The following is a 10,413-nucleotide window of genomic DNA, read 5'->3' on the forward strand; positions in this document are numbered from 1 at the left end:
TTTAGAGGACTTTATTAGAGGGATAATAATTATCAATCCAAATAAAATCAAACCTACTTTCACAATTTCTAAAAAGCTTATGGCAAACAGGTAACTTTTGCCTGGAAATATTCCACCCAGGTTAACTTCTGCACAGATTTCTTTGGAACTCCACCTGTATATTCTTGCTAAATTCTCCACTATGTGAATTTGCACTTGCCTTGGAGTTTCTACTCTTATCACAGTGTCCTTTTCTAATATGTCAACTTGGTCTCAACAACAGGTATGTCACAGCTGTTTCTATAAATTGTTAGAATTATTTCCTAATACTTTTGGGTTCATTCTCCCCCCCCATAAGATGGCTCTAATAATGCTTAGTTGTCTTTAATTTCATTCAAAATAATTTTGTTAGATTGTATTTTGACAGCTGTCATATCAGTGTGCATTTTTAAAAAAAACATTAAAATTGGTGAATTTTTATGTAGCCATTTTAATATTGAAGATGGAATAAAAAATATTTTGGCATATTATGCTTTGTTATTTCAAGAAGGGCAAAATAGATTTGTGCAGTGTATGGAAGGCTGCTATCACTGATTCAATGTGTCAAAAGTGGTTTGCGAAGTTTCCTGCTGGGGATTACTCACTGGACAATGCTCCACAGTTGAGTAGACCAGTTGAAGTTGATAGCGATCAAGACATTAATTAAGAATAACCAAAGTTATACCACAGGGGGGATAGTCGACAAACTCAAAGTATTCAAATCAAGTATTGAAAAGCATCTGCACCAGCTTGGTTATGTTAATTGCTTTGATGTTTGGGTTCCACATAAGTAAGAAAAAACCTTCTTGACCATATTTCCTCATGTGATTCTCTAATTAAATGTAACAAAAATGTTCTGTTTTTTAAAAAAAAATTTGATGGGTAATGAAAGGTGGAGACTCCACAGCAATGTGGAACAGAAGGGATTGTGGGACAAGTGAAATGAACCACTGCCAACCACACCAAAGACTTGACTTTATCCAAAAAAGATGGTGCTGTGTAAATGGTGGGATTAAAAGGAAGTCCTCTATTATGAGCTCCTTCTGGAAAACCAAATGAATAATTCCAACAAGTCCTGCTTCCAGTTAGACCAACTAAAGGCAGCACTCAACAAAAGTGAAAGTGAAAGTCACTCAGTTGTATCTAACCCTTTGCGACCCCATGGACTATACAGTCCATGGAATTCTCCAGGCAAGAATGCTAGAGTGGGTAGCCATTCCCTTCTCCAGGGCATCTTCCTATCCAGGGATTGAACCCAGATCTCACACATTGCAGGAGGCTTCTTTACCAGCTGAGCCACCAGGAAAGCCCAAGAATACTGGAGTGGGTAACCTATCCCTTCTCTAGTGGATCTTCCCAACCCAGGAATTGAACAGGGGTCTCCTGCATTGCAGGTGGATTCTTTACCAGCTGAGCTACCAGGGAAGCTCAACAAAAAGCACCCAGAATTAATCAAGAGAAAATACATAATCTTTCAGGATAATGCAAGATTGCATGTTTCTTTGATGACCAGGCAAAAATTGTTATAGTTTGGCTAGGGATTTCTGATTCACCTGCTTAATTCACTTAGCTATTGCACCTTCAGATTTCCATTTATTTTGGTCTTTATAAAATTCTCTTAATGGAAAAAAATTCAGTTCCCTGGAAGACTGTAAAAGGTACCTGGAAGAGTTCTTTGCTAAAAAAGATAAAAATCTTTGGGAATATGGAATTATGAAGTTGCCTGAAAAATGGCAGAAAGTAGTAGAACAAAATGGTGAATATGTTGTTCAATAAAGTTCTTGGTGAAAATGAAAAATATGTCTTTTATTTTTACTTAAAGAAACCAAAGGAACTTTTTGGCCAACCCAATACAGAATTTAATCTCCTTGGCATTTTTTTTTTTAACCAGAGCTCTAGTTTACCTTTAGTCTGCTCCAATAGATAAAAACTAAAATACATTAAACTGCAGAACAATATAAAGTCTATAAGGTGACTTTTAAGTAATATACATAGACACATTTATATCCTGATTTTAAATTGAATTTAATTTCATTTAATAATACTTAAAAAAGATTTTGGAAGTACAATTGAGAAACATGATCAGTCTCTGTACATATTTTATTTTCTTTCAGGTCAAAGGTTTGGGTTTAGCAATGGTCTATTTACAGTCTTAGAAATTTGACCAGCACTAGGATTGTGATGAAATTGGGAAAGAAGGGTTAAAATTTGGTGAAACTTTCCACTTGTTTCCCTCATTTCTCCTTGACTTTGAAAAGATGAAAATTTCAAGTGGAAGAAATGAATGACTAATAGCTAGAGATATTTAGAAATATTATCAACACCTACACTTGGTAAAATTAAACTGTAATAGTCTCAAGCCTACTTTTTTGTCTTAAATGATGTGTGTATGTACCTTGGTGACAGTATTAATAGGGACAGTCTTTCAGTTCTGATTCTGGTTGCATTTCAGGAAAGTAGAGACTAAATTGTCTAAGTATAGCATTGGAGGGTGGAAACTCAAATTTCATTGTAAAGTGTGTCCTTCACAGCAAATAGAACAAAATTATCATTCACTCTAATAAAACAATACTATGAACATTTTGAGGGTTTATGAGGATGGTGGTATTAACTCATGTTTACCTCCATCTTTCAAATTGGCTCTGCAATTGATTGCCTTTTCCTGCAGTTGTTCTGGGGTTCCCAGGTGGCTCAGTGGTAAAGAACCCATCTGCCAATGCTGGAGACATAAGAAAACAGCTGGTTTGATCCCTGGGTAGAGAAGAGCCCCTGGAGGAGGGCATGGAAGCCCACTCCCATATTTTTGCCTGAAGAATCCCACAGACAGAGAAGCCAGAAGGGCTATAGTCCACAGGGTCACAAAGAGTCAGACAGAACTGATGCAACTTAGCACGCACGCACTTGCACAGTTGTTCTGATGGTTGTCCATAATCCCAAGTTTATTCTGTTATAAGGACCTCATACTTTAAAGGTTGAAACCAGACATATATAATTAAACAATCAGATAGTAGTAAAAGCAAAAATGAAGGAAGGATGCTAAGAAGCACTTTAAATGTTGGTCAGTGGCATTGGTTTGGAATAGCTACAGAGATCACCAAGGAAGGCAGAGATCTTTATAGTGCGTGACCTTGGGTAGAATTTGAATCAGTAGAGAGAGAATTCCATGTGGGGTTGGGGAGGGAATAGACATGAATGTTTATTTCCCTGCATAGGTGCTGTTGGTGTGTTAGGAGATGATGAGAGAGAGGAGAGGTGAAATCATATTGTGCTGACCTTGTAGGACTGCCTAAGCCTCCTGGACTTCATCTTATGGTCTTCAACTAACTGAAGGCCTCCACTGTCCTTGAAGTCTGTGCCTTAAAACTTATAGGATCTTAAGTAATTGCTTAACCACTTCTAGAGCTTCACTAGTGGCTTGGATGGTAAAAAATCTGCCTGTGATGCATAAGACCCAGGTTTGACCCCTGGGTCAGAAAGGTCCCCTGGAGGAGGGAATGGCTACCCACTCCAGTATTCTTGGGGCTTCCCTGGTGGCTAAGATGGTAAAGACTATACTTACTAGGGTCTTTAAGCCCCATATCTAAGATTTGGCAGTTCTATAAGACTGTAAAACAAGTTATAAAAAAACACATCATTCTGGAAGTTAATGGTAAAATCTGGGAGCTTATTTTCTTGAAAAGCCAAAAATAGTTTATAGTGTTCTTTGTCTATAAATACTAATAATAACACAATACATTGTGTTAAAATATATTGTCCCATATGATTCTCAATATCCTTCTGAAGCAGGCAGGGAAAATATTAGTGTCTCTGGGAGCAAATTAAAATCCAGAATTACCAAGAAAATGTAGGGAAGAGTGGAAAAAGGACTCTTGATTCCTAATTGTGTCAGTTGCTTCTGCAAGTGGTGTGTTAGTTGTATGTTATATGTAGCTCTGTCAGTTTGAGCCATACATGTGCTTTCCTTCATCACAGAACTGGGATTATGCTTACTTCCTGGATTTTAAGGGTTGCAGAAGAATAAATATTGATTAACATAAATGTAATAATGTAATTCTCTCTATATACTATAGGTCTCAATATTATAGCTGTTTTCATAAATAAATAATCTTTGAAAGAGAACTCTAAAGAAAAGTTTCTTGAAGCAAGTAGTTTTTTTCAGAAAACAGAAAAGATTTCTTTGGAAAAGCTATCATAGATACCAAGACATCAGAAAGAGGCTTCAGAATAAGGAGTGCTATAAGTCAAGCAATGTGAGGATTCAAATCCAATTTTAGAAAGTGTTCTTACCTAAGATTAAAAAGGCATTTGCAAGGTAAGAAATATTTTGCAAAAGTCTTGTCCATTGTTTGATGTTGTACTTGGTTCAGGGAAAAAATGGCTGTTTCATCTCATGATTGACCTCACATATAACAGACTAGAATGTCATCTAAAGTAGTGTGATATAAAAACTCTCTGCTCAGACGGTAAAGCGTCTGTCTACAATGTGGGAGACCTGGGTTCAATCCCTGGGTTGGGAAGCTCCCTGGAGAAGGAAATGGCAACCCACTCCAGTGCTCTTGCTTAGAAAATCCCATGGATGGAGAAGCCTGGTGTCCATGGGGTCGCAAAGAGTCGGACACGACTGAGCGACTTCACTTTCACTTTCCCCTCAGTAGGAAGAGATATCCCTAGAAATATACACAGACATATAAGCAGTTAATTTCTGGCTGCTTGGCTGTCATTTGTCTAGCTGTCTGTATCTGTCTGTCTACCTACTTACTTTTTCATTTTCACATATCTTTTTTTGCGCTGAAACTATCACAATCCATAAAAGCCAGTGCCAGACAGTTGGCATTTTAGATTTATAAAGTTATTTAAGTATATGTATATATGTGTAAATATTAAAAATATTCATGGTATTAATATTATATTTTATCTTTTGTATTTGTGCAGACATTGCTATGAGCAGAAGACAGTTAAGTGGTACTAAAGCCACTGCATTTGAAAGGAGGTGGATAGAGATTTTTATGGCATTTGATGAGGGTCATGGTAGGTGTGTGGATCACCACAAACTGTAAAAGATTCTTAAAGAGATAGGAATGCCAGACCACCTTACTTGTCTCATGAGAAACCTATATTTGGGTCAAAAAGCAACAATTACAACCAGACATGGAACAACAGGCTGGTTCAAAATTGGGAAAGGAATATGTCAAGGCTGTTATATTGTCACCCTGCTTATATAACCGATCTGCAGAGTACATCATGCAAAATGCTGGGCTGGATGAATCACAAGCTGGAATCAAGATTGATGGGAGAAATATGATACTGCTCTAATGAGAGAAAGTGAAGAGGAACTAAAGAGCCTCTTGATAAAGGTGAAAGAAGAGAGTGAAAAAGCTGGCTTGAAATTCAACATTTTAAAAAGTAAGATTATAGCATCTGGTCCCATTACCTCTGGATAAGGAAATGGCACCCCACTCCAGTATTCTTACCTGGAGAATTCAGTGGACAGAGGAGCCTGGCAGGCTGCAGTCCATGGGGTCACAGAGAGTTGGACACGACTGAGCGACTATCACTCACTCCCATCATTTCATGGAAAATAGCAGGGGAAAAAGTGGAAGCAGTGACATATTTTATTTTCTTGGTCTCCAAGATCACTGTGGATGGTGACTGCAGCCATGAAATTGAAAGATGCTTGCTCTTTGGAAGAAAAGCTACGACAAAACTAGACAGCATATTAAAAAGCAGAGACACCACTTTGCTGACAAAGGTCCATATAGTAGCTATGTTTTTTTTCCAGTAGTCATGTATGGATGTGAGAGTTGGACTATAAAGAAGGCTGAGTGCTGAACAATTGGTGTTTTTAAATTGTGGTGTTGGAGAAGACTCTTGAGAGTACCTTAAACTGCAAGGAGATTAAAGAAGTCATTACTAAAGGAAATCAACCCTGAATACTCCTCGGTAGGACTGACGCTAAAGCTGAAGCTCCAATACTTTGGCCACCTGATGCAAAGAACTGACTCATTGGAAAAGACCCTGATGCTGAGAAAGATTGAGGGCAGGAGGAGAAGGGGATGACAGAGGATGAAACAGATAGCATCACCGATTCAATGGACATAAATCTGAGCAAACTTTGGGAGACAATGAGAACAGAGAAGACTGATATGCTGCAGTCCATGGGGTCACAAAGAGTCAGACAGGGCTTAGCAACAACAACAAAATGGTAGGGGTGCGTGTGTGTGTGTGTGTGTGTGATTACACCACATGGACAACTGGAGAAGAGCATGGAAGCGCTGTGGGGGAAGAAAGACATAAAACTGGAAGTGCTGGAAAAAAAGTAATTTGATTTTATCTTTTCATTAGGATTTGTTAAGATTATCTTTTCATTAAGATTGGTACTGCTTCTAATGTCTTCCATAATGATGGTCCCACAGCCATTGTTAATAACCAGATCTTTCTGGTGTAGTCCTGTATTGAATGACTAGATACTTGATGAGCTTCAATTAATCAGACATACTTATGTATCATCCTTTCTATTTGTGATGGATGTTTAAATATAAACAAGATCTCTCTAGCCTGAGAACTTAGCCACATCACTGTAAGTGGATGTGATTTGATTTAAGAAAAATATGGAGAGGTGTATTAATTATTGGAAAAAATGGAGCGCACCATTGGCTTTCTAATCTTAGCCATAAGAAAATTTGAGGAAAGATATTGCTGTATGAGAAAAGAGATGATTTGTGGAGAAAGAACTGAAAGTTTTCTTCTTCTCCAGGAAGATTATAACTGGTCCTTAAGTGGTCTGTAAGTTTTATAGTGTGTCTCCTGACACTAATAAAGGCAACTTCTTTAGGGATTTTGACAGAAATATGTATTTTTATTTCCTATTTTTTCCCCTTAAGTTGGAATCTAGCAGAACTTTTTGCCTCTAATATTGTTCAATTTCACCTTAATATTACCCAAGTCCTATTTTAGCTCAGGTTTCTTTGGAGTTATACAGCTATTAGTCAATCAAAGTGCATTTGCTTTTCAGTTTCATACAGAGACACATGGAGCTAAATGTTTTTCTAACCTGAAAAATATGAGTTTCCAAAGATGTGAATGTGATGTGAGGAGCTTGGCTTTGATAGGTGAGATTTTTTGAGGCCTCATAAAAAACATACTTTATACTTGTGTATTGCTTTATAGTTTTCACAAAAAGATTGTCTCATGTAGTGTCTCACTTTTCACTGGCACGAGAACTCTCTCACCTGAGGGTAATTACTTCTGTTTTACACCTGAGGAAACTGAAAATCAAAGAGGGCACGTGCCATGCTAGTCACTGAGCTGATAAGCACTGAGAGTCACACTGGGTCTTGTGGCTCCACGTCCAGTGTTTTCTTGACAGACCTTTACTGGGTGACTCCTCAGTGCTTGTCAAGAGTGTGGTGGTAAAGTATTTCTTTTCAGGTCAACATACTAATGTGATTTGTAAAGTTTACAAATATTAGGAAGTAAAATATTTTTCAGAGTTAAGAATTAGAGTCAAAGAACCACTTCTTTTGGTTATGAAGGCAAAGTATGTTTCCTCCATGCCCAACTGAATCATACTGACAACGAGTTGTACTAAGAAAGCAGCTTGGTACCCACGATTGCTGGGCTCAGACTTAGAGCCAAGAAAGTGAGGACCTAGATAGGGCTGGTGGAGCTGAAAGTACCCTGGAGAGCCTGAAAGAATTATCACATAGACTGTGAGAAATTCGGAGAAGGCAATGGCACCCCACTCCAGTACTCTTGCCTGGAAAATCTCATGGATGGAGGAGCCTGGTAGGCAGCAGTCCATTGGGTCGCACAGAGTCGGACACGACTGAGCAACTTCACTTTCACTTTTCGCTTTCATGCATTGGAGAAGGAAATGGCAACCCACTCCAGTGTTCTTGCCTGGAGAATCCCAGGGACAGGGGAGCCTGGTGGGCTGCTGTCTATGGGGTGACACAGAGTCGGACACAACTGAAGTGACTTAGCAGTAGCAGTGAGAAATTGGTCTGTGGAGATGATCATTCAGTTTACTCACTTTCTCCGTTTTAGTCAGTTATCAAGCAGAAAAGGAGAACATTTTCCTTGGAGTGATTTGTTTTCTTGTCAGATTTGCTCTCTGCAAAGTTTTAAATTTTAGTATGGTATCTAATAGTGGCTTTAGTGAATTAGCCAATATTTTGGAGAATTATTATTTATATATTTTTGGTGGCTTTCTAGCCCATGAAAATTATTGTTGTCATTCAGTCTCTATATCGTGTCCAGCTCTGCAACTCCATGGACTACAGCATGCCCTGTCCTTCACTATCTCCTGGAGTTTGCTCAGACTCATGTCCATTCAGTTGATGATGCCGTCCAACTATCTCATCTGCTGTTGCCCCCTTCTCTTCCTGCCTTTAGTCTTTCCCAGCATCGGGGGTCTTTTCCAATGAGTTTGCATCAATTATCGGTGGCTTTAGTTATCAATGATTTTTATCTTTAAATTCCTAGAATAAATCATAAAATATTATTACTGAATAAAGAAGGAATGATTTGTTATTAGGTGATTGTAAGTGCAAAAGTATGTCTCATGGGACTTTTTTTTCATATCAGTTAAGAATTTTTTTCATTAGAAAACTAGGAAAAGGATGCATTTCAAATTTGATACAGCTAGACAAAGACACAGAGCAAAACTTTGCACTTGACTATGTGATAAGAAACCAGTTCTCTTGCAGAAAAGAATAATTAAACCTGCCAATGGGAGATCTTTCATTGAAAACATTTCTTGATCTTCAAAAAATGAGACATGGGGATAATTTTTGAAGGTTATTAGTATTTGAACTCAGCTAAGATTGACAAAGATAATCTCCTTTGATCATCTCCTCAGACTCTTCTGAGCTCTTCTCAGTTAAGCTCTGACTTTGGGCTTCCATGTCTGTCTTGGCTTTGTTAGTTTTAGCAGCAATCCTGCTGTCCGTGCAGCCAGAATCCCCTACCTTTGCTATCCATGTGCCGTGCCATGCTCAGTCGCTTCAGCTGTGTCTGGCTCTTTGTGACCTCATGGACTGTAGCCCACCAGGTTCCTCTCTCCATGGGATTTCCCAGTCAAGAATACTGGAGTGGGTTGCCATAGCCTCCTCCAGGGGATCTTCCTGAACTAGGGATTGAGCCTGACTCATCTGTGTCTGCTGAATAGCAAGCAGATTCTTTTCTTGTTGTTGTTTAGTTTTTATTTCATAATCATAAATTTAACTTGGAAATCCAACTAAAGTTGAAGAGGGGATAAGGAAAATATGGAACCCAAAAAACTAAAGCGAGAGCATAAAGATTATAGGATATTTCTAGCAGATGGAGGTGAAGGGTCCTTTCCTGGGCTGCAGAAAGAATGGTCTTGTGGTTAAATAAGTTCAGTCGCTCAGTCATGTCTGACTCTTTGCGACCCCATGAACTGCAGCACACCAGGCCCCTGTCCATCACCAACTCCCAGAGTTTACTCAAACTCACATCCATTGAGTCGGTGATGCCATCCAACCATTACATCCTCTGTCGTCCCCTTCTTCTCCCACGTTCAATCTTTCCCAGCATCAGGGTCTTTTCAAATGAGTCAGTTCTTTACATCAGGTTAAGTAAAGCACAAGTCAAATTTATTAGATTTGTCCACAGTCAGCAATGATCTTGTTGGTCTTGCCAAAGCACTGGACCCAAAGCACTGCACAAATTCCACAATATTCATGCCCTCTTTCATCTTGCCAAACACCACATGCTTGCCATCCAACCACTCAGTCTTGGCAGTGCAGATGAAAAACTGGGAACCATTTGTGTTTGGGCCAGTGTTTGCCATGGACAAGATGCCAGGACTTGTATGCTTTGGGGTGAAATTCTTATCATCAGATTTCTTGCCATAGATGAACTTGCCACCAGTGCCATTAGGGGTGTGAAGTCACCACCCTGGCACATAAGTCCCGGAATTATTCTGTGAAAGCAGGAAATTCTATAACCAAATACTTTCTACCCAGTGCTCAGAGCAGGAAAAATTTCTGCTGTTTTTAGAACTTTGCAAACAGCTTGAAAGAGATGAGGCCCAAGGGCTCACCATTAACAGCAATGTTGAAGAACATGGTGGGGTTGACCATGACCATGGACAGCATGGAAGGCTCTGGGGTGGTGGAGTCTGCAAGGCTGCAGGCAGATTCTTTACCTCTGAACCACCAGGGAAGCCCTCCCTTGATATCAAATCACTCTCAATATCCACTTAAGCTCCCCATTCTCTACTATCTCCAAGTGATGTGTGATCACCCTGGCCTGCCTTTAGCAAGAATTCTGCTAGGTTAGTTTAGCCAGAATTCCCCTGCCCCCATATTTCCCCTTAGTAATTTCCCATCCCCTGACCCTCATCCTGCTCCCTTATATTCCTGGCTATTA

At 39.2% G+C, this 10,413-nt stretch overlaps 1 pseudogene; it reads right to left on the minus strand.

The window, feature by feature from the left end:
• Positions 1–9,638: 9,638 nt before the first annotated feature.
• On the minus strand, positions 9,639–10,124 carry LOC147365634 (peptidyl-prolyl cis-trans isomerase A pseudogene; annotated as a pseudogene).
• Between the last annotated feature and the right edge of the window lie 289 nt (positions 10,125–10,413).

Source organism: Bos grunniens, chromosome 9 (assembly GCF_055505025.1).
Source record: "Bos grunniens cultivar Pamir isolate PY7600 chromosome 9, Bosgru_T2T1.0, whole genome shotgun sequence".
NCBI lineage: Eukaryota > Metazoa > Chordata > Mammalia > Artiodactyla > Bovidae > Bos > Bos grunniens.